General features: G+C 55.3%; 1 long non-coding RNA gene across 1 annotated transcript; it reads right to left on the reverse strand.

The window, feature by feature from the left end:
* Positions 1–15,718: 15,718 nt before the first annotated feature.
* On the reverse strand, positions 15,719–16,667 carry LOC114003016. Its single transcript, XR_003546087.2, has 3 exons — positions 16,456–16,667; positions 16,319–16,357; positions 15,719–15,964 (listed from the first exon to the last, which is right to left on the reverse strand). It is a non-coding gene; the product is annotated as an uncharacterized LOC114003016 (long non-coding RNA).
* Positions 16,668–23,138: the final 6,471 nt, after the last annotated feature.

Genomic DNA, 23,138 nt, shown 5'->3' on the forward strand with positions numbered 1-23,138 from the left:
GCTGCTGCGGGACGAGCTGACACCTCTGCACAGTCTCTGCCCGTCCCTGCCAGCCGACTTCTGCCCAGGCTCTGGGCACGGGGACGCAGCACTGACAGTTTTCAGCCCCCGCGCTGTTCCACAGAGGCTGTGATGTCACAAGGCCCTGGCCTGGCAGCCAGGAGATGGGCAAGGCAAGGCAAGGACGGAGCCTCGGAGCCACCAGCACGCTGTCCCCAAAGGCTGGGCTGGCACAGAAGCCCAGAGTCCCTGAGCTTGGCAGAGACTTGTGAGATCAGCCGGGGTCAAGCCTACGCCCCATCCCCAGCCCGTCAAGCAGACCACGGCACTCAGTGCCATGGCCAGTCTTTGCTTAAACACCTCCAGGGACGCTGACTCCACCACCTCCCTGGGCAGCCCATTTCAATACCTAATCCCTGTTTCTCTCCAAAAAGTCCTGCTCCTGTCCCTGACAAACAGCCCCTGACAGGCAGGTCCTCGTGTCCTCTTGTCCTGTCGCCTGTTGCCTCAGAGAAGGGGCTGACCCCCACCTGGCTCCAGCCTCCTGTCAGGAAGTTGTGCGCAGGGAGAAGGTCAGCCCCGAGCCTCCTCTTCTCCAGGTTGGAGAAGCCCAGCTCCCTCAGCTGCTCCTCACAGGCCATGCACTGCAGACCCTTGCCCAGCTCCATTGCCCTGCTCTCCACCCACTCCAGCCCCTCAAGGTTCTCCCTGAATTGAGGGGCCCAGAGCTGGACACAGCACTCCAGGGGTGGCCTCAGCAGTGCCCAGTCCAGCAGAAGCATCACTGCCCTGCTCCTGCTGCCACACTCTTTCTGATCCAGGCCAGCCTGCCCTTGGCCTTCTTGCCCACCCAGGCACCCGCTGGCTCAGGTTCAGCCTCTGTCCACCAGCACCCCCAGGGCCTCTCCCACGGGGACCCTTTGCAGCTCCTCTGCCCCCGGCCTGGAGCTGCAGGGGGTTCTTGTGGCCAGAGGCCCCAAAGGCCCCAAAGGCACTCTTGAACCTCATGCCCACGGGCTCGGCCCAGAGGTCCAGCCTGTCCAGGTCCCTCTGCACAGCCGTCCTGCCCTCCAGCACATCCACACTGCAAGCCAGCTTGGGGTCCTCTGTCAATTTGCTCCTGGAAGACTCAATGCCCTCCTACAGATTCCCATGAAAAACAGGCAACAGGACTGGGCCTGTTACCCAACAAGTTCTAGTGCTTGACAAAGGAGCCCACCCAGCAGTGGGGAGAAACTGCTGGCAGGAGATTGAATGGGGGCAATAGACAATGGATGATGGACAAGTTCTGGGCCATGGCCATTTGTTAGAAAAACAAAGTAAAAGTTTAAGGCCTGCCATATTTCAGTGGTCAGAGACCTGGCAGAGAAATCTCTTTTTGAGACCTGGACACCAAGAAGGCAGAATTTCTAAACCACAAAGACCCTTAGAGAAACCAGAGACGAAGACAAAACTAACACAGTTACTGAGGCTCTCTCTATCCGGGGAAAAGACAAGGAAAGGACAAAAACTGTGGACTAAGTATCATGCAAAGTGAGAAATCAAGAGCCAATAGAAGAGAGAAGAATTCCTGCAGAGAACTGGTAAGCCAATGGGCAGGAATTCCTTTGTCTGCTAAAATGTAAAAGGAGTTAAAAGTTTTGAGAACTGATGTACAGGTGTTAGAGAGCAATTCCTGTGTCCCTTGAGTGCTGAATGAAGTAGGGTCAGCTCTGGAACCCAACCAACTGCTCAGAGATTTTATTCCCCGGCTTTCACTGACAGTTTCTGGGGACCCAGATGAGACAAAGCAGCGCCGACAGGGCAGAGCAGAGGAATCGTTGGCCCTGCAGCGTGTACCAAAGGAGTTTTGGGGTGATCTTCCAATTCCCTGGTCTGGAGAGTTCACCACGCCTTCTTTTCTGGGAAAAAGAACAGGCCATGAATTTTGGGTCCTTGATTTTAAGGCCTTTTGCCTGCACATAAGGCACAGCAATGGGAAGGACGCAGCGTGAGGCTGAGAGGTTTCTGTCCTGGTTTGTGGGCTTGGGTGAGATTGGGCCAGAATTACAGGACGCCTGTAAAATCTGGGCTTTGGGAAAGGTTGGGGAGGGTTGGGAAAGGTGTTCAAAGGGTGGTTTTGCCTGAGGTGTTAAACATGGGAGTGGGTCTGTCTTCCCAATTCCCAAGAGAAGAGATCCCAGAAAGCTCCCCTGCAGGTTGTGTTTTAGGGAACAGGAGAAGAGACCGAGGGTAAGGGGTTTCTTTCCTGGAGGGAAGGGCTGTTGTTCACTTGCAGGAGCCCTGAGCTGAAATTGCCAGTCTGACTGCCCAAACTGAACACAGCTGAAGATTCCTGCCAGACAAAAAGGGCCAGCACAGAAAGCTCTTGCTGCCCATGGAGTGCCCAGGGTGGCCCCCCAACTGCATCTGAAACCTGAAGGTTCCAGGCTTTCTTTCCTGGGGGAAAGGCCGGGACATCCCAAAGAGTCCCGTGGCAGACAGGTGGGGCTGCACTGTGGGGGTGTGAGGTGTTGGTTCTTTGGTTTCCAGGGGCTATTCCAGAATGGAGAGGACAGGCTGTGACATCACAAAGGGGCCCATGGCACAGGGGTTGGGCTGCACTAGGGGCTGTGAGACATTGGTGTTTTGGTTTCCAGCAGCCATTCTGGAATGGAGGGGATAGGCCGTGACATCCCAAGAGGGCCCATGGCACAAAGGTGGGGCTTCACTTTGGGGTTGTAGGGCATTGGTTCTTTGGTTGCCAGGGCCTATTCTGGAATGGAGAGGACAGGTTGTGACAAGAAGTGCCTGTCAGAACTGCAAAGACGGATGCACAAGAATCTTATGTGGGCATATTCTCTGCTCTGCCCTGCACACCTTTGTGCTGGGGTCAAAACTCAGCCTCTCTGCTTCCCTCTCCTGAGGGACTTGTTCTTAGACATCCCTTTCCCCTACGCTCCTTTCAAAAGCCCTCCTGGCAATTCTCAAGCCTGTACCCGGCCCTCATCCCCTCTCTGTCCTCTTCCCAATCCCCTGGTCAATCCCAACATCCCAGGACAGGGATCCCAGTTGCTTGGCTTCACTCCCACCTAGTTCCATATGCTGGGCCATGATATCCCAGCACTGGAGCAGCCAGGTCAGCAGGGGCTCTCCCAGCTGGAGGCTGAAATCTTTTCACATCTCTCACAGCTCATCTGGGGATGGGGATCGGGTGATTATCTCTGGCCCTGCCTCTTGCTCCTGTTCTGAGGGCTCTGCTTCCCCTTCATCCCTCACTAACTGAGCTGATTTGGTCTTGGATTTCTTCTGTAGAGGGACAACTGCTACTGGCACAGGTTGTTCCTCTGCAGTTTGAGTGGCCACTGTACCTCTTGGTCTCCTTTCCTCCTCCTCCCCCTGAGGGCACTGGGTCTTAGTTTAACAAGATTACAACTTAGAAATTAAGAGACTTCAGGTGGAAGTGTGGAAAAGGAAAAGAAACAGCTTTTTATTGACAAAATCTGAATAAACAACAAATGGTGCAACCAAAAACTTTGAGAAGAAACAAAACAAAGTCCCAAATCCGCAGGTGGGGGGAGAAACTGTCCCGGCAGTTCAAAGCTCTCGCAGCCCCGTGTGCTCGCAGCCAGCAGTGAAGGAGTCCCTTTTCCCAGGGGCAGTCCCCAAAGCAGAACACCTCGCTCCCAGATGGGTCGGGCTCGCTCTCTCTCTCTCTCTCTCTCTCTCTCTCTCTCGGTCTTTCTCCACGAGGTGTCCCGGGGGTAAAAATCTTCCTCTCAGGAAAAGAGAACAAGGTGGCCAAAATCAGCTCCCGCTCTGTCCGGTCCCGGACAAACCCCAAAAGCCCCCGAACAAAGGACCCCCCGCCCTCCCCGCGGCCACCGCGGTGTCCCCGAGAGCCGCCCTCCCCCCACTGCCCCTGCCCAGCGCCTGCGGCTCCGCTCCAACCCACCCCATCCCGGGAGACACAGATGGCAATGGGGGGGACACTGGGAAACAATTCCAACACCTCTTTTCAAACCTCTGACACCTGCTTCCCAGACATTCCCAAAGAAGGGGCTTCCCGTGGCCTCGAGCCAGGGACCGACCTTTGTATTGAACCAACTCCTGGAGAGACACGTTCCCATCCCTGTCCCCATTCCCATTCCTGGGGTTCCCATCCCTGTCCCCATTCCCATTCCTGGGGTTCCCATCCCTGTCCCCATTCCCATTCCTGGGGTTCCCATCCCTCTCCCCATTCCCACTTCCTGCTGTGCCAACCTGCTCCCAGGGTCCCCGTTCCTGTCCCCACTATCCCTATCCTGGTCTCCCATGTCCCCATTCCCATTCCTGGTGACTCCAACCTGCTCCCAATGTCCCCATTCCCATTCCTGGAGTTCCCATTCCCATTCCTGCTGTCCCCAACCTGCTCCCAGTGTCCCCATCCCTGTCCCCAATGTCCCCATCCCAGTCCCCCCTGTCCCCATTCCCATTCCTGGTTCCCACAGAGGAACTGCCTGATGCCGGAGGAGGGAGCCAGGATTTATTGCCCAAAGCAGGAGATTTTCACACCCAAATTAAAGCCTCAGGAATAATTGTGTGTCGTGGGTCAGAAATTGTGTGAACAGTTTCTGTTGCATTTCTGTGATTTCTCCCCTGGCATGGCTGGGTGCAGGTAGTAAAAAATGCTGCACCACTAATATGGCTGCAGGCCTTGTGCCAAGATGCCAAGGAGGAGTTTTTGGGAGGTGAATAAAGTTTTCTCATCTCCTATGACCACCTGTTGTGGTCCAATTAGCAGGGGACAGCAGAGCATGTTTTCCTTATGTAACCAATGTAGTGTGAACAAGAAGCTGAGCATCATGAGCACTATATAATCTGTCTTTCTCCTAATAAATCCGACATTTGCCTGATCATATTGATCCTGGAGCAATCTGTCCTTACCCTTCCATCAACAATTGGCGCCCGAACAGGGACTCCAAGTTCGTCAGTTCTTCGGGACGTGAGGCGAGCAGGAAGAGCCGAAGGAAGCAGCTGTTACAGGCAGCACTGCCCCGGTGCTGTGAAGGAGGCTGCGCACGGCAAAAATTCAAATCTCGCCCTGATCCGGTGAGTCAGCTGGTGGGAGCATGGGGGTCACACCTTCCAAAGACGAAGAAGTAGTGCAAAGGCTCCTACAATATATAGTCTCTCTAAGAGAGCCAAATTATGATAAAAAAACCCTTGAAGGGTTAATAGTTTGGGTGAGAGCTAAGAAGCTAATTTCGTCCACTCAAGCCGCCTTTGAGGTATCCATGTGGGATGCTATTAAGGAAGAGTTATGGGACGAGATTTCTAAGGGATCAAAGGACGCTAAAAAATACCCTCCGATTTGGCGTCTGATAGTTGAATTGCTGCAAGACTTAAGTACGGAACAGCGAAAACTTATAATTGCTCAAGGAACTCTGTCGGGAGTTAGTGAGACTGCGGCGTGCCTTCGAGCCGATAGGTCTGTTAGCGGGGAGGTCCTAGTGCCTGCAGAGACTGTAAGAAATGCAGGAGCAGCGGAGAGCGACGCTGGCACTCTGCCAGCGCCACCGCCCTTCACTGCGCCTGCTCTGCCGGCACTACCATCTTCCATTGAGCCTGCGCAGCCAGCACTACCATCTTCTATTGAGCCTGCGCAGCCAGCAGCCCCTCCTTCAGCCGCGCCTGCTGTGGGCACGGAGTCATCAACTGCTTCTGAGCGTGCGTCGCCCGGAACAGAGCTGCCGGGAGCCTCCGCGCCGCTAGGTGTCGCTGCACCGCTGCCGCCTGGAAGCACCATGTCGCCTGAAGTTACGTCATCAAGAGCCGACGCCTCTGAACCAGGAAGAGACCCTCAGAAACTTGTTACTATAACAACGAGATCTATTTTGAAAAAAGCTGCTGCTACACCGATTGAAGCTGCCGCGGGAGAAATTGCCAGCTTCGTACCAACACTCCAGCAAAGGAAGAAAGAAACACTCTATCAAGACAACGTGGAACAGCGATCTTCCCTGCTCCCGTCTGCCAACTCACCCTCTGAGAAGGAGAGCCCGGAAGATAAAAGCGACAAGATTACTATGCTTGCAACAAAAGATCAAGTGGACAATTCGTTACGCTGTTTCGAAGAGCTTAAGTCTCATTTCACAGAGAGACAGTTCGTGCCGCAAAATCCAGGTTTTTCCCAGGTTGCAGCTTTGCCAGCAGCGCCGGCATTGCCCCCTCCAAACCCCTCTCCTGGGATGCCCAGGGTGGAAACTTCTGGTTTGGGGGTTCCAGCCTTGCCAGGTGGAGGGAGGAGGAAAGGGGGGGTGAGAGTTAGTCCAGCACAGAATTGGAGAAACATTCTACAGGCTGCTGCCTCTGAAGGGGATTTTAAGCTCTTAGAATCTAGTGCCTTTCCTGTATTTATAGATAATGCAGGAAATAATTCCTGGGAAGCTATAAATTGGAAGCTCATAAAAGAGGCAATGGCAGCTATTTCACAATATGGTTTAAAAAGCAGTTATTCACAATCAATAATACAACATCTTTTTTTCTGCGCATCTGCTAACACCATATGATATTCATATAATTGTATCTATGTTACTTTCCCCTCCCCAGCAGCTGGAATTTTTCATCGAATGGAGTACCAGTTGTGCTACAGTGGTTGCACAGCCTAGGCAGAAAGGACACCCTCTCTTTGGTGTTTCTATTGACATGCTCATGGGTTTTGGTCAGTACAACAGTGCATATTTGCAAAATCAGTTTCCAGATGAGGTATTAAAAACTAGTCAGGCTTTAGCTTATAAGTCATTGCTTATCATAAGAGATGCAAAGTCAAGACTCCCATGTATTTCAATTAAGCAGGGACCCACAGAACCGTACGATCAATTTGTAGATTGTTTAAATGAGTCAATAAATTCAGATCCAGACATAGATAATAACATGAAAGCAAAATTCTTAAACATGCTGGCCTACAATAATGCTAATGAAAATACAAGACAGGTTTTGGGTACACTACCTAGGAGTGCTACTACAGCCCAGTTTTTAGAAGCTGCTGAAAACATGGTCCAACAAGACAAAGCAACCTATTCAGCTGATGCTACAACTGCAGCTATAAAACCCCTTTTGTCTATGGAGACTGACACTTCTTCAGATTCAGACATACGTTCTGATGATGATGAAAACGAAAATAATACTGGAGTTTAGAACAAGTCAGTAACATTCCCAGAATTTTTTCAGAATTATTGAATAATAGAATTAGTATACTGGAGTTTGTTGTAGAATACAGCTGTTATAGGTTTAGACTTATTAGCACAAGAGTATTTAGTGAAGACATTAGTGATTTAAGATTTTTTCACACACTTTTGCACAAAGAAAAAGGGGGAAAAGAAGGATATCAGTTCTTTTCTATTGATTTGCAAAAGTGTTTCATATGTTTTAAGTTTTTTGTCCACAGGTGTTCTCTGATTATCTGCACATGGATGAGGCTCTGGAAAGAAGCTGGTTCTTCAAAACAGAGCTTCAAAACAACATCAGTGTTGTTGCTGTTGCAGGTGACAGTGAATTGCCAAGAGGGCACAGTGTTTAGTCTTATAGAGAGCGCAATTTTTAGGTATTATGAGCACAATTTTTTGAAGAAGTACATAATTATAGAGGTTTAGAATTTAAGAAGGTGTGTTGTGTGAACTTTAGATTATTCACTATATATTAGTAAAAGAAAGTTTATCTATTTGGTTAGGAAACTTTAACATCATAAGGTACTGGAGAATTGTAACTTTTTAGCTCATAAAACACACATATGGAATTCAAAAGTATGATTGTGCGGATGTTGACAGTGGCCACTGTGAGAGTTTGTATGTGTGTATGTGTGTGTGAATGCCTGATGATTAATGTGTTTTGATCCAACAACTACAAAACATCTCTAAATAAACACAAAAGACACATAACAAAAATAAATAAAGTTCCATTTCCAGAAGTGTTTTATACTGAATAAAGATGTTCAAGAAGAAATCCTATATTTAGAAAAGCACTTTTAAGAAAATTTAAGAGCACAAACCTTGAAATTAAGTTTGTTAATGTATTATTATTGTTATATGTAATCTTGTTTATTGATATGTTATTGGTACATTAAGGAGTATTACAGAAATGCAAATCAAATTGTTCAAAAACAGAAAAGGGGATTTGTTACAGGATGAAAATTGTGTGAACAATTTTCTTTACATTTCTGTGATTTCTCCCCTGGCATGGCTGGGTGCAGGTAGTAAAAAATGCTGCACCACTAATATGGCTGCAGGCCTTGTGCCAAGATACCAGGGAGGAGTTTTTGGCAGGTGAACAAAGTTTTCTCATCTCCTATGACCACCTGTTGTGGTCCAATTAGCAGGGGACAGCAGAGCATGTTTTCCTTATGTAACCAATGTAGTGTGAACAAGAAGCTGAGCGTCATGAGCACTATATAATCTGTGTTTCTCCTAATAAATCCGACATTTGCCTGATCATATTGATCCTGGAGCAATCTGTCCATACCCTTCCATCAACACCCAGGTGTGTTTGTGTTACCAGGTGTGTGTGTGACTCCCCAGGTGTGTGTCTGTGACCCCCCAGGTGTGTGTGTGTGACCCCCCAGGTGTGTGTCTGTGACCCCCAGGTGTGTGTGTGTGACCCACCCCCAGGTGTGTGTGTGTGACTCCCCAGGTGTGTGTGTGACCCCCAGGTGTGTGTGTGACCCCCTAGGTGTGTGTGTGTGACCCCCCAGGTGTGTGTGTGTGACCCCCTAGGTGTGTGTGTGTGACACCCCGGTGTGTGGTGTGACCCCCCCAGGTGTGTGTGTGTGACCCAGGTGTGTGGTGTGACCTCCCAGGTGTGGTGTGACCACCAGGTTGTGTGTGTGACCCCCAGTGTGTGTGTGACCCCCAGGTGTGTGTGTGTGAGGCCACCCCCCCAGGTGTGTGTGTGTGACCCCCAGGTGTGTGTGTGTGCCCCCCAGGTGTGTGTGTGACCCCCAGGTGTGTCCCCCCCCAGGTGACCCCCCCTGTCCCCCCCAGGTTCGAGTCCCTCCGGGCCCGTTTGGCGGCGGCGGCGCTGTGGCTGCTGAGCCGCTGGGGGGCGCTGCCGCACGGGGAGCAGCTGCAGAGAGTCCTCCGGGCCTGAAGGGGGCGCTGCAGGAACCCGAAACTGCCCCAAATTACCCCAAAAATTCACCCCAAAAATAAATCCTGAGTGGAGCAGCTGCAGAGACTCCCCCGGGCCTGAGGGGAGCGCCGGAGAATCCCAAAGCCGCCCCAAATAACCCCAAAAATTCACCCCAAAAATTCACCCACACATTAAACCGTGACGTGTTGCAACTGCAGAGAGATAGGTCTCCGGGCCTGAGGGGGGTGCTGCAGGAACCCGAAATTGCCCCCAATTACCCCAAAAATACACCCCAAATTAACCCTCGAGTGGAGCAGCTGTAGAGAGTCTTCCGAGCCTGAGGGGGGCGCTGCAGGAACCCGAAACCACCCCAAATTACCCCAAAAATTCACCCCAAAAATACACCCAAAAATAAACACCGAATGGAGCAGTTGCAGAGACTCCCCCTGGCCTGATGAGGCCCCAGAGACACTCGAAAACCCCCAGAATTGCCCCAAACCCACCAGGCTGCTGCTCCAGGGGTGTGCCAGGAACACCCCTGAACACCCCAAAAACGGAGCAAAGCCCCCCCAAACCCCTTCCAAAACCCCACAAGTGCCACCCCTAGAGTGCCAATGAACCCCCTGTGACCCACGGACACCCCGGGAACGGCCGTGGGGGTTTGGGTTTTATTACAAATGTGCACTTTGGGGGGATTTTGGGGTGGGAGTGGAGGGGAATTGGGGGTCCCGAAGCCCCTCAGAAGTGGGCCGTGACTCGGTCGATCTCCAGGAGGTCGTCCAGGATCTCTGGGGCGGGAGGGGGGGTCAGGGATCATCACCTGCCCCAGCCCACCCCCAATCCCAGTCCTACACTTGCTTCCCAAACCTGTCCGACCCGAAACCTGTCCGACCCCAAACCTGTCCGACCCCAAACCTGTCCAACCCCAAACCTGTCCCACCCCAAACCTGTCCCACCCCAAACCTGTCCCGGGTGGGACCACCATGGCCAGGGTGCTCACGAGTTTCTGGGCCAGCTCCCCCTGTCCCAGCCCCACTCCTGTCCCAGCCCCACCCCTGTCCCATCCCTGTCCCCTCCTCACATACGGTGTAGGAGGTGGTGCCCATTTTCTTGGCCAGCTCCTCCATCCCACACCAGTCCCTGTCCCTGTCCCCTCCCCATGTACAGTATCTGGTGTTGTCCCGAGTTTCTTGGCCAGCTCTCCCATCCCACACCAGTCCCTGTTTCCCACCCCTGTCCCTGTCCTGTCCCCTCCCCACATACGCTATCCAGGGTTGTCCCGATTTTCTTGGCCAAGCCCCCCCTTGTCCCAGCCCCACCCCTGTCCCTGTCCCCTCCCCACGTACTTCTCAGCTCCCCCATCCCCACAGGTGTCCCAGCCCTGTCCCACCCAGTCCCTGTCCCCTACCACGTACGAACCGGGGTTGTCCCCGATTTTCTTGGCCAGCTCCCCTGTCCCTGTCCCTGCCCTGTCTGTGCCCTCCCATTTTTCCGATGTCGGGCTGGTCCCGATTTTCTTGGCCAGCTCTCCATTCCCCACAGGTGTCCCAGTCCCCTGTCCCTGTCCTCCCCATGTACCGCTATCTGGTGTTGTCCCGAGTTTCTTGGCCAGCTTCCTCCCATCCCACCAGTCCATCCCACACCAGTCCCTGTCCCTGTCCCCTCCCCATGTACAGTATCTGGTGTTGTCCCGAGTTTCTTGGCCAGCTCTCCCATCCCACACCAGTCCCTGTCCCTGTCCCCTCCCCACATATGATATCTGGTGTTGTCCCGAGTTTCTTGACCAGCTCCCCCATCCCACCCCTGTCCCTGTCCCACCCCTGTCCCAGTCCCTGTCCCCTCCCCACGTACGATATCCAGGGTTGTCCCGAGTTTCTTGGCCAGCTCCCCCTGTCCCTGTCCCTGTCCCTGCCCTGTCCCCTCCCCACATACGATATCCAGGGTGGTCCCGATTTTCTTGGCCAGCTCCCCCTGTCCCACCCCTGTCCCTGTCCCCTCCCCACGTACTTGGCCAGCTCCCCCATCCCCACAGGTGTCCCAGCCCTGTCCCACCCCAGTCCCTGTCCCCTACCCACGTACGATATCCGGGGTTGTCCCGATTTTCTTGGCCAGCTCCCCCTGTCCCTGTCCCTGCCCTGTCCCTGTGCCCTCCCCATGTACGATGTCTGGGGTGGTCCCGATTTTCTTGGCCAGCTCTCCCATCCCCACAGGTGTCCCAGTCCCTGTCCCTGTCCCCTCCCCACATATGATATCTGGTGTTGTCCCGATTTTCTTGGCCAGCTCCCCCATCCCACACCAGTCCCTGTCCCTGTCCCCTCCCCACGTACGATATCCGGGGTTGTCCCGAGTTTCTTGGCCAGCTCCCCCATCCCCACAGGTGTCCCACCCCAGTCCCTGTCCCCTCCCCACGTACCATATCTGGGGTGGTCCCGATTTTCTTGGCCAGCTCCCCCCTCTCCATGGCGCTCAGGTACAGGAACCTGCCCAGTAACTCCCCGTCCAGGACGTTCCTGACGGCGTTTTGGAGCAGCCGCCGCTCGGCCTGCAGGAGCCTGGGGAGGGGCAGGGACACCTCAGGGGCTGCCCCGGGGGACGGGGACAGGTGAGGGACAGGGGAGGGACAGGGGGAGTTCTGCAGCACCCCCTGCAGAAGCCTGAGATAGGGGGGGACAGGTGTGTGTTACCTGAAGGCCCTGGGGCTGAGCCTGGCCAGGTGAGGCAGGGCGGAGCTCAGGGCAGGGCTGGGGGCTGTGGGACAGGTGAGGGGGCTGTGGGACAGGTGAGGGAGCTGTGGGACAGGTGGGACAGGTGAGACAGCTATGGGACAGGTGAGGGGGCTATAGGACAGGTGAGGAGGCTGTGGGACAGGTGAGGGGGCTATGGGACAGGTGAGGGGGCTGTGAGACTGGTGGGACAGGTGAGGGGTCTATAGGACAGGTGAGGGGGCTATGGGACAGGTGGGGGGGCTGTGAGACAGGTGGGACAGGTGAGGACAGGTGAGGGGGCTGTGGGACAGGTGTGGGGGCTGTGGGACAGGTGGGAAGTGTGAAGGAGCCTATGGACAGATGCTGGGGGGCTGTAGGGAAGGTGAGGGGCTGTGGGACAGGTGTGGGGGCTGTGGGACAGGTGTGGGACAGGTGTGGGGGCTGTGGGACAGATGATGGGGCTGTGGGACAGGTGTGGGGGATGTGGGACAGGTGTGGGGGCTGTTGGACAGGTGATGGGGCTGTGGGACAGGTGAGGGGGCTGTTGGACAGGTGAGCCCCAGCCCCCCCAGCCCCAGCCCCAGCCCCAGCCCCAGCGTCGCTGGGGGGCACAAAACGGGAGGTCACGGGGAGTTTGGGGGTCCATGGGGGGTCAGGGGTCCCAAGAGCCCCCTCCAGTGTCACTGGGGGGGGGCACAAAATAAGGGGTCAGAGGGGGCTTGGGGGTCCCCAGGGGGGTCAGGGGTCCCCAAAGCCCCATCCAGCATCACTGGGGGCACAAAATGGGGGTCACGGGGGGTTTGGGGGTCCCCAGAGCCCCATCCAGTGTCACTGAGGGGCACAAAATGGGGGGTCACGGGGTGTTTGGGGGTCCCCGGGGGGGTCAGGGGTCCCCAGAACCCCATCCAGTAGTGCTGGGGGGCACGGAGGAGTCAGAGGGGTTTGGGGACACACACACAGGGGGATTTTGGGATCCAGCCCCAAATCCAGGCACCCAAGGACTGACCTGGACCACCCCCACCCCCCCAAATTCCAGCCCACCACATTCAGCCTCCAGGTTGCGTCTCCCCCCCTCCCCCCAAACCCCAACACCCCAAACCACCCCCCCCCAAACCCATCCCCAGTGTGCTGGTTTAAGAGTTAACCAGCAGGGGAAATGAACTCAACTCAAAGGAGAGATTCTAAATCAGAAGAACAATTTAATAAAATAATACAGTAAGTGCAATCATACGAAAAACAATTGGTCTTAACCCACAAAACCCAAATGTAGAACCCAGCACCCTGGGCCATGAACAAAGTGCTGTTCCTTGGGCCCCCCCCTAATCCAAAGTAAAGGGAGAGGGGAAAAACCTACTGGTGGGAGAGCTGTTGCAGTCTGGTCAAAAGTGGTGATTGCAGTCCAGTTGAGGGGGGTGGTCTCAGGCTGGTTGAGAGCGGTGAGCTGCAGTCCTCCCCTGGATCCCACGAGTGGTAAAAGGGTTCCGAAACTCCAGGTTTATATATTCTCCAGTTCAGGCAGGAATGCCCAGTCCTCCCCTCACAGCGGGGAATTCCATAAAAGGATGATCAGTCCTCCCCTCAGAGCAGGGAATTCCATAAAAGGATATGAGGATGCTCAGTCCAAAAAAGGGCACGGGGACATGGTGGGACAGGGGGACAAAGCTCATCTGGATTTGTTTTGTTCTTGCAAAGGGCCAAGGCCTGACCCCCAGCCCTGGGAAGGGAGATCCTGTGCCTGCCTCATCCCTCAGGGCTCTTGCTGGGGCTCTGGGATGTGGGGATGTGCAATGGCAAGGGCAGGAGCATGGGGCAGCACCTCTGTCTCAGTTGAGTGAGACTGAAGTGTTTTGCTGAGGGGGATGAGTTATAAGGAAAACCAAACTCCTCCCTGTAAGCAACTGTAAATTGGAAATTTAGAGATTCTAATTGAGGAAGTATGGAAAAAGGAAAAATAACAGCTCTTTATTAAAGGATATCTGTGTATTGGCACAACAACAAAAAGGGGGAAAAGTGGAAAAGGGGAAAAAGGGGCTCTTCCCACGAAACTCCCGCTGTCTGTGGCTGGCTGTGGCCGGGAATTCCCCCTTTTGGCCGATGAACACACGCCACTGCCAACACGGGAGCGGAGGAGGGAAAGGGCGACCTCCTCCCCAAAAGGTTCCTCTGGAGGGGGGTCAAACCTCTCCCGTGAAGTCCGAGCAGGTCCGGGCTGGGGGCAGAACAGGGCGCAGGAAACGAAGGCAAACGGGAACCAGCAAAGAGCCAGATGAGCAGGCCGAGAACAAAAGGACCTCGGAGCCTCTCCAACACCCCCCTTGCCTGAGTTAAGGCCAAAGGGAAGGGCCTTGCCCTTTGCCCAGGAGAAAGCAAAAAACTCCACCCCCCCAGAGCCTTCTGAGGGCTCCCAACCTGCAATGTGGGCTGGGCCAGTTCTTTTGTGGGTGTGAGTCACCCAAGGCAAAGCCCCCTCCCCCATTGAACATCTTTCTTTTCCAGTGGGGCAGGGGAAAGAAAAATTCCTGCTTGGTTTTTTAGAAGAAGTAAAGCTATGACAGGGATCCCCTCCCCCCTGCCCTCAGTGCCCCCCAGTAACAGGGACTGGGGAGAACTGGGAAGCTTTCCTGGGAACACTGGGAGCAGCCAGCTGGGGTGGGAAGGAAATGAGGAACGAGGGGGACACACGACCCCCCAAACTGGGATTTATTCCCAGAATAAGGAACTATTGACCAGAGGGAAGTCCAAGTCGATATTTACTCTGAGTTTCCCTAAATCAAAGTTTCCAGGGAGTGAAAAGCCGAGTGCAGACCCACAGATTCCCAGGGCCGGGCATTCTCCAGACCTGGTGTCTCAGTTTAACCAGATTACAACTTAGAAATTAAGAGACTTCAGGTGGAAGTGTGGAAAAGGAAAAGAAGCAGCTTTTTATTAACAAAATCTGAATAAACAACAAATGGTGCAACCAAAAACTTTGAGAAGAAACCAAACAAAGTCCCAAATCCCCAGGTGGGGGGGAGAAACTGTCCCGGCAGTTCAAAGCTCTCGCAGCCCCATGTGCTCGCAGCCAGCAGTGAAGGAGTCCCTTTTCCCAGGGGCAGTCCCCAAAGCAGAACACCTCGCTCCCAGATGGGTCGGGCTCTCTCTCTCTCTCTCTCTCTCTCTCTCTCTCTCGGTCGCTCTCCACGAGGTGTCCCGTGGGGAAAAAACTTCCTCTCAGGAAAAGAGAACAAGGTGGCCAAAACCAGCTCCCGCTCTGTCCGGTCCCGGACAAACCCCAAAAGCCCCCGAACAAAGGACCCCCCGCCCTCCCCGCGGCCACCGCGGTGTCCCCGAGAGCCGCCCTCCCCCCACTGCCCCTGCCCAGCGCCTGCGGCTCCGCTCCAACCCACCCCATCCCGGGAGACACAGATGGCAATGGGGGGACACTGGGAAACAATTCCAACACCTCTTTTCAAACCTCTGACACCTGCTTCCCAGACATTCCCAAAGAAGGGGCTTCCCGTGGCCTCGAGCCAGGGACCGACCTTTGTATTGAACCAACTCCTGGAGAGACACATTCCCATCCCTGTCCCCATTCCCATTCCTGGGGTTCTCATCCCTCTCCCCATTCCCATCCCTGTCCCCATTCCCATTCCTGGGGTTCCCATCCTGATGTCCCCATTCCAATTCCTGGGGTTCCCATCCCTCACCCCATTCCCACTTCCTGCTGTGCCAACCTGCTCCCAGTGTCCCCATTCCTGTCCCCACTATCCCTATCCTGGTCTCCCATGTCCTCATTCCCATTCCTGGTGATTCCAACCTGCTCCCAATGGCCCCATTCCCATTCCTGGAGTTCCCATGCCCATTCCTGCTGTCCCCAACCTGCTCCCAGTGTCCCCATCCCAGTCCCCCCTGTCCCCATTCCTATTCCTGGTTCCCACAGAGGAACTGCCGGATGCCAGAGGAGGGAGCCAGGATTTATTGCCCAAAGCAGGAGATTTTCACACCCAAATTAAAGCCCCAGGAATAATTGTGGTCCTGGGTTTCACACGGGAAAAAGCAGGAAGTTGATCCATCGGGAAGAGCCGCAGGGGGGTCGGGGTGGGTGGGAGCAGCGGGATGAGCTCTGCCAGCAGCTCCTGCCTTTCCGCAGGGAGAGGGAAGGGGCGGATCCAGCTCTGGGATCGCTCAGGCTGTGATTCCTGCCGGGATGAGAGCGGGGAAAGGAGTCACCATGTCCCTGTTCCCATCCCAGGGGATGGATCCAGCTGTGGAGCCCAGGGAGAGTGGGAACTGCTCCGGATTCCCTCCTGATCCTGCTCTGTCCATCCCACCCCAATCTCACTCCATCCATCCCACGCCAATCCCACTCCAACATCCAGCCCTGATCCCAGTCCACAGTTCCACCTGATCCCACTCTGGAATCCTGCCCTGAGCTGGAATCCCCTTCCAATCCCGCTCCAGCCATTAGGTCCCCATTCCCCTCTGGAATCCCGGCATCCATCCTGGGATCCCTGCCCAGAGGATCTGGATCCACACACGCTGCTGGGACTCACTGGTGGGCGCGGGGTCGTATCCATTCCCCTCCCTCTTCCCTATGGAAAGAAAGCGGGATCAGCACCCGTGGCACAGGATCCCTGGAATGCTGCCGGGCGGATCCGTGCCCCTTCCCGACCCCCATCCCGGGAGTTACCGGATCGGAGCTTCCAGACACCGACTCCCACGAGGCCGATGATGATGATGATGGCAGCGATGACGGACACAGTGTCCTAGTTAGAACAGCTGGGACCGATTCCTCACTGGATGGGTGTAGCCCAAAACTGTGGATTCTCTGGCCTTCCATGCCATTTTCCCAGGAACTGTTGTCAGGAGAGGCCTGCGAGGTGGGGGGGATGTCCTGAGCACCCTCATATGCTTTCATGGTCTGAGCATCCTCCTATCCTTTTATGGAATTGCCCGCTCTGAGGGAAGAACTAAGCATCCTTTTATGGAATTGCCCGCTGTGAGGGGAGGACTGGGCATTCCTGCCTGAACTGGAGAATATATAAACCTGGAGTTTCGGAACCTTTTTAGCACTCGTGGGATCCAGAGGAGGACTGCAGCTCACCGCTCTCAACCAGCCTGAGACCACCCCCCTCAACTGGACTGCAATCCCCACTTCTGACCAGACTGCAACAGCTCTCTCACCAGCAGGTTTTTTCCCCTCTCCCTTTCCTTTGGACTTTGGGGGGGCCCAAGGAACAGCACTTTGTTCATGGCCCAGGGTGCTGGGTTCTACATTTGGGTTTTGTGGATTAAAACCAATTGCTTGTCTGTATAATCAGACTTATTGGGCAAGGGGGGCCCAAGGGGGGCCCAAGGGGGGCCCAAGGGGGCTGGGCCAGGGGGTGAAAGGGCTACAGGGGGTGGATCCCGGAGGAGGAAACCCGCCAAAAGCGGCGGCCCAGCCGAGGGAGGAGCCGAGCGGGAGCACAAAGAAGAGCAGCCCAAAGGTCCTGGCGGTGGCTCGGCAATGGCGGGGGGGGCGAGAGCGGTTTGGGGGCCCCCCGTGAGAGCCGGGGGGGAACCCCGGTAGCCGCGGAGTGGGGAGAGCGGAGAGGGGCGATCCCGGAGCTGGGGGACCCCCGGAATGCTGGAGGGGGGGGAGCAGAGAGGGAGCGCCGGGCCCCTTAAGCGGGGGTCCCGGAGAGGGGGAAGGCCTTGGAGTGTGGAGAGGAGGGGGGGCCTTGAGGCGGGGTGGGAGCCGAGAGCGCCAAGAGGCTTGCGAGGGTGGGAGGCGAGAGAGGAGGGCCGGCCGGCCCCGGGAGGCAGAGTGGGGAGAAGTGAGCCCTGGGACCCCCCTGGCAACACTAAAGGGGACCCCGGAGAGTGGGAACCCCCCGGAGCCGCAGGACCCCCAGCAGCCCGGAGAAGGGGGACCCCCAATGCAGGCAGAAGTGCCATCAGGCCAGAAAGGGGGGACCCCCCAAACCCTAGAGAGCAGAGTGGGGGAACTCCTGGGAGGGGTTTTTGGGCTGAATGTTGGTGTTTTGGGGGTTTTTATGGGCACAAGATGCCCGGTGAGTCCTAGAGCTGGACTTGGGCAGGAGAAACCCCCAAGACAACGCGCTCACCCCTTGTTTTCCCCCCCATCAGGATTTCTGCTTCCCAAAGCTTGGTCGGATGGAGGAGGAGGCTGCGAGGAAGAGGAAGATGCCGCGGGCCCCCCAGGCAGGTGAGGAGGAAGTCAGTGCCCCTTTGGGTGGGTCTTTTGTCTTTTGTGGCCGTCCTGCCGGGGCCGGAGTTGGGGGGATGTCCTTGGGCTTCCCTGTGGGCCGGAGGCAAATCCCCTGCGTGTCCTTGTTGCTTCCTGCCCCAGGCCCCGAGGTGAGGCCGGAGAGCGCGGAGGACAAATCCCGGCGGCAGAGCCTGGTGGGAGAGGCCGTTTTGAAGGGCTCCCCGGCGCAGGAAGGCAGCGGGGAGGAAAAGGGCCGGAGATGCCCCCGCAGGAGGGGCTGCAAAGCCAGCCCAGGGGGCTGTGAGGAGGAAAGAGCCAGCGTGTGCCGGGAAGGCGGCCGGAGCTTGAGGCGGAGCTGCGAGCTGGTGGTCCCTGAGCAGCCTCCCAGCAGGGAAAAGCCCTTCAGGTGTTTGGAATGTGGGAAGAGCTTCAGCAAGAGAACCAACCTCCTCAGCCACCAGCACATCCACAGTGGGGAACGGCCCTACACATGTGGGGAGTGTGGGATGAGCTTCAATCAGAACTCCCACCTGCTCCGACACCAGATGATCCACAGTGGGGAAAGGCCCTACACGTGTGCGGAGTGTGGGAAGAGCTTCAGCAGGAGCGCTCACCTCCTGAGGCACCAGCACATCCACACCGGGGAACGGCCCTACACGTGTGAGGAATGTGGGAAGAGCTTCACTCAGAGCTCCCACCTCCTCAGTCACCAGATGATCCACAGTGGGGAAAGGCCTTACATGTGTGAGGAATGTGGGAAGAACTTCAGTCGGATCTCCACCCTGCTCCGACACCAGATGATCCACAGTAAGGAAAAGCCCTACATGTGTGAGGAATGTGGGAAGAGCTTCACTCAGAGCTCCCACCTCCTCAGCCACCAGACGATCCACAGTGGGGAAAGGCCCTACATGTGTGGGGAATGTGGGAAGAGCTTCAAACGGAGCTCCCACCTGCTCCGACACCAGATGATCCACAGTGGGGAAGGCCCTACACTTGTGCGGAGTGTGGGAAGAGCTTCAGGGACAGCTCCAGCCTTTGCAAACACCGTTGCATCCACACCAGGGAATGGCCCTGCAAGTGCTTGGAATGTGGGAAGAGCTTCAGCACAAGCACCAAGCTGCTCAGCCCCCAGCACATCCACACTGGGGAACAGCCCTACACGTGTAGGGAATGTGGGACAGCTCCACCCTCTACACCCACCGTCGCCTCCACATCAGGGAGAGGCCCTTCCACTGTGGGGAGTGTGGGAAGAGCTTCAGGCAGAGCTCTTCCTTGACCTCCCACCCACGGACCCACCAGTAATGGAAGCCCCGAGTGCCCCGACTGCGGGAAGAGCTTCGGCCGCTGCTCCAACTCCATCAGCCATGGGAGGACCCGCGTTGGATGATCCACAGGGACCCCCGTTGGGCACAGACCTGGTGTGCTGGTTTTGAGGTAAACCAGTAGGGGAAATGACAGTGATGACATCATGGGGACAGCGGTGACATCACAGGGACAGCAGTGACATCACCGGGGGTTAATTTTGGTGTGAAAATCTCCTGCTTTGGGCAATAAGTTCTGGCTCCTCCTCCAGCATCCGTCAGTTCCTCCCTGGGAACCAGGAATGGGAATGGGGACAGGGGGAATGGGAATGGGGACACCTGGAATGGGAATGGGAACACCTGGAATGGGAATGGGAACATTGGGAGCAGACTGGGAACAAGAGGAATGGGAATGGAGACATCAGGACCTGGGAATGGGGGCACCTGGATTGGGAATGGGGACGCTGGGGAGAGGGATGGAGACACTGGGAACAGGTTAGGGACACCAGGATTGGGAATGGGGACACCAGGATTTGGAATGGAGACACCAGGAACTGGGATGGGAACACCTGGAATGGGAATGGAGGCACCTGGAATGGGAATGGGAACACCAAGAACTGGGAATGGGGAAAACAGAAGTGGGATGGGATCACCAGGAATTGGAGGAGGGACAATAGGAATGGGAATGGGGACACCGGGAATGGGATGGAACACCAGGAAAGGGAATTGGAACACCTGGAATGGGAATAGGAACACCTGGATTGGGAATGAGAATGCCTGGAATGGGGACATAAGGAATGGGATGGGGACAATAGCAATGGGATGGGAACACCAGGAATGGAAATGGGAAGACCTGGAATGGGAATGGGGACATTGGGAGCAGACTGGGGACACCAGGAATGGGAATGGGGGCAGCAGGAATGGGAATGGGGACATCTGGAATGGGAAATGAGACACCTGGAATGGGAATGGGAACACCAAGAACTGGGAATGGGGAAACCAGAAGTGGGATGGGAACACCAGGAATGGGAGGAGGGACAATAGGAATGGGAATGGGGACACCTAAAATGGGATGGAACACCTGGAAAGGGAATTGGAACACCTGGAATGGGAATTGGAACACATGGAATGGGGACACCTGGAATGGGAATGGGGACACCTGGAATGGGAATGGGGACATCTGGAATAGGATGGGAACAACTAGAATGGGATGGGAACACTTGGAACAGGAATGCAAACCCGTGGAATGGGAATGGGAACACCCGGGCCCGGGCTGTGTCCCTGGTGAAACAGGAGGCCAGGCCCAAAAGAGTTCACGAAGAAATTTGGGCCTGCTAACAAGCTCCCAACATCCAAGACCATCTGTGCTCGTTCTGTTCCACTGACTGGAGCAAAGCTTCAGAGAATAGTACAGGAACATGTCCTAGGCCTAGAGGGGATAAATTAGAGAGACAGCAGGATCAGGGAGACATTGGAAGAGGAGGAATAGGCCGGGAGCCAGGGCTTTTTCCAAGCTTCAGGGAGCGGGTCAAGAACAATGGAAGAGAAGGAAGGTCAAGCTGAGGAAGATGAGTTGAAGCCCCCAGAGCCATGGAGGAAGAGTGGAAGTCCCCTCAGGATTGAGGGCCAAGAGAAGCACCGCCCCAAGCCCCGCCTGAGCTCCACCTATACTCCGCCTATTCTTAATCTGCAGAGAGAGATGTTGGAATCACTGGAATATGCATTTAATCCCAGCTGAAGATTGTATAAAAATGCTGATTTTGTTTGAAGCCTTGGAGCAAGTTTGTCCAGCGCGAGCTGGCTTGCTCCCAACGTTGAATAAACAAATACCTGGCTGCTTAAAGAGAAAAAGTCTCTGAGCAGTTTCTCGGACCGATTTTTCGGATTCAGCGCCCAGTCAGTCCCAGGATGATCCCAGTCACTCCTGCTCTCTCCCAGTTGCTCCCAGTTTCCTCCATGTGGTCCCACTCATTCCCAGTTGCCCCCAGAAGCTTCCAGCAGGATCCCAGTTGCTCACAACAACTTCCAGTCATCCCCATTGCACTCCCAGTTGCTCCCAGTATGATCCCAATCACCTCCAGCATGATCCCACTCACTCCTGGTATGATCCCAGTATGACCCCAGTCACCCTCCGTGTGGTCTCAGTTGCTCCCAGCATAGGCCAAGCTTCTCCCACTGTGATCCCAGTATGATCCCAGTTGTCCCCATCATGGTCCCAGTTGCTCCCAGTTGCCCTTAGCACAGATCCAGTCACTCCAAGTATGATCCCAGTCTTCCTTCCTGACAGTTCCAGTCAATCCCAGTTGCTTCTATTGTAGATCCAGTCACTCACAGTTCCTTCCAGTTGCCCCCAGCCTGGTCCTAATTCCCCTTCACGTAGTTCCAGTCACTCCCAGTATGGTCCCAGTCACCCTCACCATGGTTGCAGACACTCCCAGTATATCCCAGTAGAGCCCTCAGCATGCTCGTAGTCCTTCCCAGTCACTCCCAGATGCCCCAGTAACATTCCAGTTTCCACCAGTATGATCCCAGTGACTCTAAGGCACTCCCACTATATCCTATGTGGCCTCCAGTTGCTCCCAGTAGGCCTCAGTGTGGTCCCAGTTGCTCCCAGTAGGATCCCTGATGCCCCAGTTCTGGTCCTGGAGGGTCCCAGTGTGCTCAGATCCTGCTCCCGCGGGGTCCTGCTGGGTCCCAGTCCTGGTCCCAGTGTATCCCGGTGTCCTGGTCCATCCCAGTCTGTCCCAGTCCATTCTTGTCCATCCCAGTCCATCCCAGTCTGTTCCAGTCCATCCCAGTCTGTCCCAGTCCATCCCAGTCCATCCCAGTCCATCCCAGTCCGTCCCAGTCCCTTCCCAGCAGCCGCCGCCGTTTCCCGGGTCCTGCCCCCCCGCCCCCCCAAGATGCTGACGGGGGTCGGGGCTCCGTCTTTGCCCTCGTCTCCCTGGGCCTGCCTGGAATGAAGGGGCCGCTGGGACACTGCGGGACCTCCTGAAACCAAAGGAACCCTGGGAGAATTTGGATACTCCTGGAATCAAGGCACAACTGGGACACTGCAGGGCCCCATGGAAAAAAAGGAACCTTGTGACACTGCGGAATTCATGGAATCCAGGGGCCTTTGTGACAGGGGGGCCTCATGGAACCAAAGGAAGCCTGAGGTGTTTCAGAAGGTCATGGAATCAAGGGGCCACTGGGACACTGCAGGGCCTCTGGCAATTAAAGGAACACTGGGACACTGGGGCAGGACATCCCCCCTGCAATGGCCCCAAGACAATGCCCCATTTGCAAAGGGGTCAGTGCTGAGCTGAGAGGGGGCCGGGACAAGGCAGGAGATGTTGGAATCCAGACTGGTTTGACCCCAAATGAAGCCCCTGATGGTGAGGGAAGCCCTGGAGTCCAAGGACTGTCAGTCCCTGGGTTTCTACCAGGAAGGGCCAGTCCCCTTTCCCAGGGGCAGCTTCTTCCAACAGAACCCTTCTTGGGGGTGTGTGGAGATTCCTGCCTTGGCTGGGGAACCCCCCAAGGTCACTGCTGGAGGTTGAGAGCAGAGATCTCCCCACGAGCGCTGCTCTGGGGGAGTTCCATCCATCTCTAATTAAGAATTCTTGCTTGTTTGCCACATTTAGTAGAATTGCTTCAGCAATTGCTTTAGTGTAGTGCCCTGTCCTACCTTATCCTGTACTACTGGGAGTTTTAGTGTTTCTATTGTTCACTAAATAATTCTGACTAAAAGCTTTTGTGTCATCATTTGCAAAAATAAATAATTCATTTTCTATCAGTAGATCTGATTTGCCATCTCTTAATTTCTAAGTTGTAATCTTGTTTAGCTAAGACCCAGTGCCCTCAGGGGGATGCTGG

This window comes from Pipra filicauda, unplaced genomic scaffold (genome assembly GCF_003945595.2).
Source record: "Pipra filicauda isolate LSUMZ 115617 unplaced genomic scaffold, ASM394559v2 scaffold1115_size28166_pilon, whole genome shotgun sequence".
NCBI lineage: Eukaryota > Metazoa > Chordata > Aves > Passeriformes > Pipridae > Pipra > Pipra filicauda.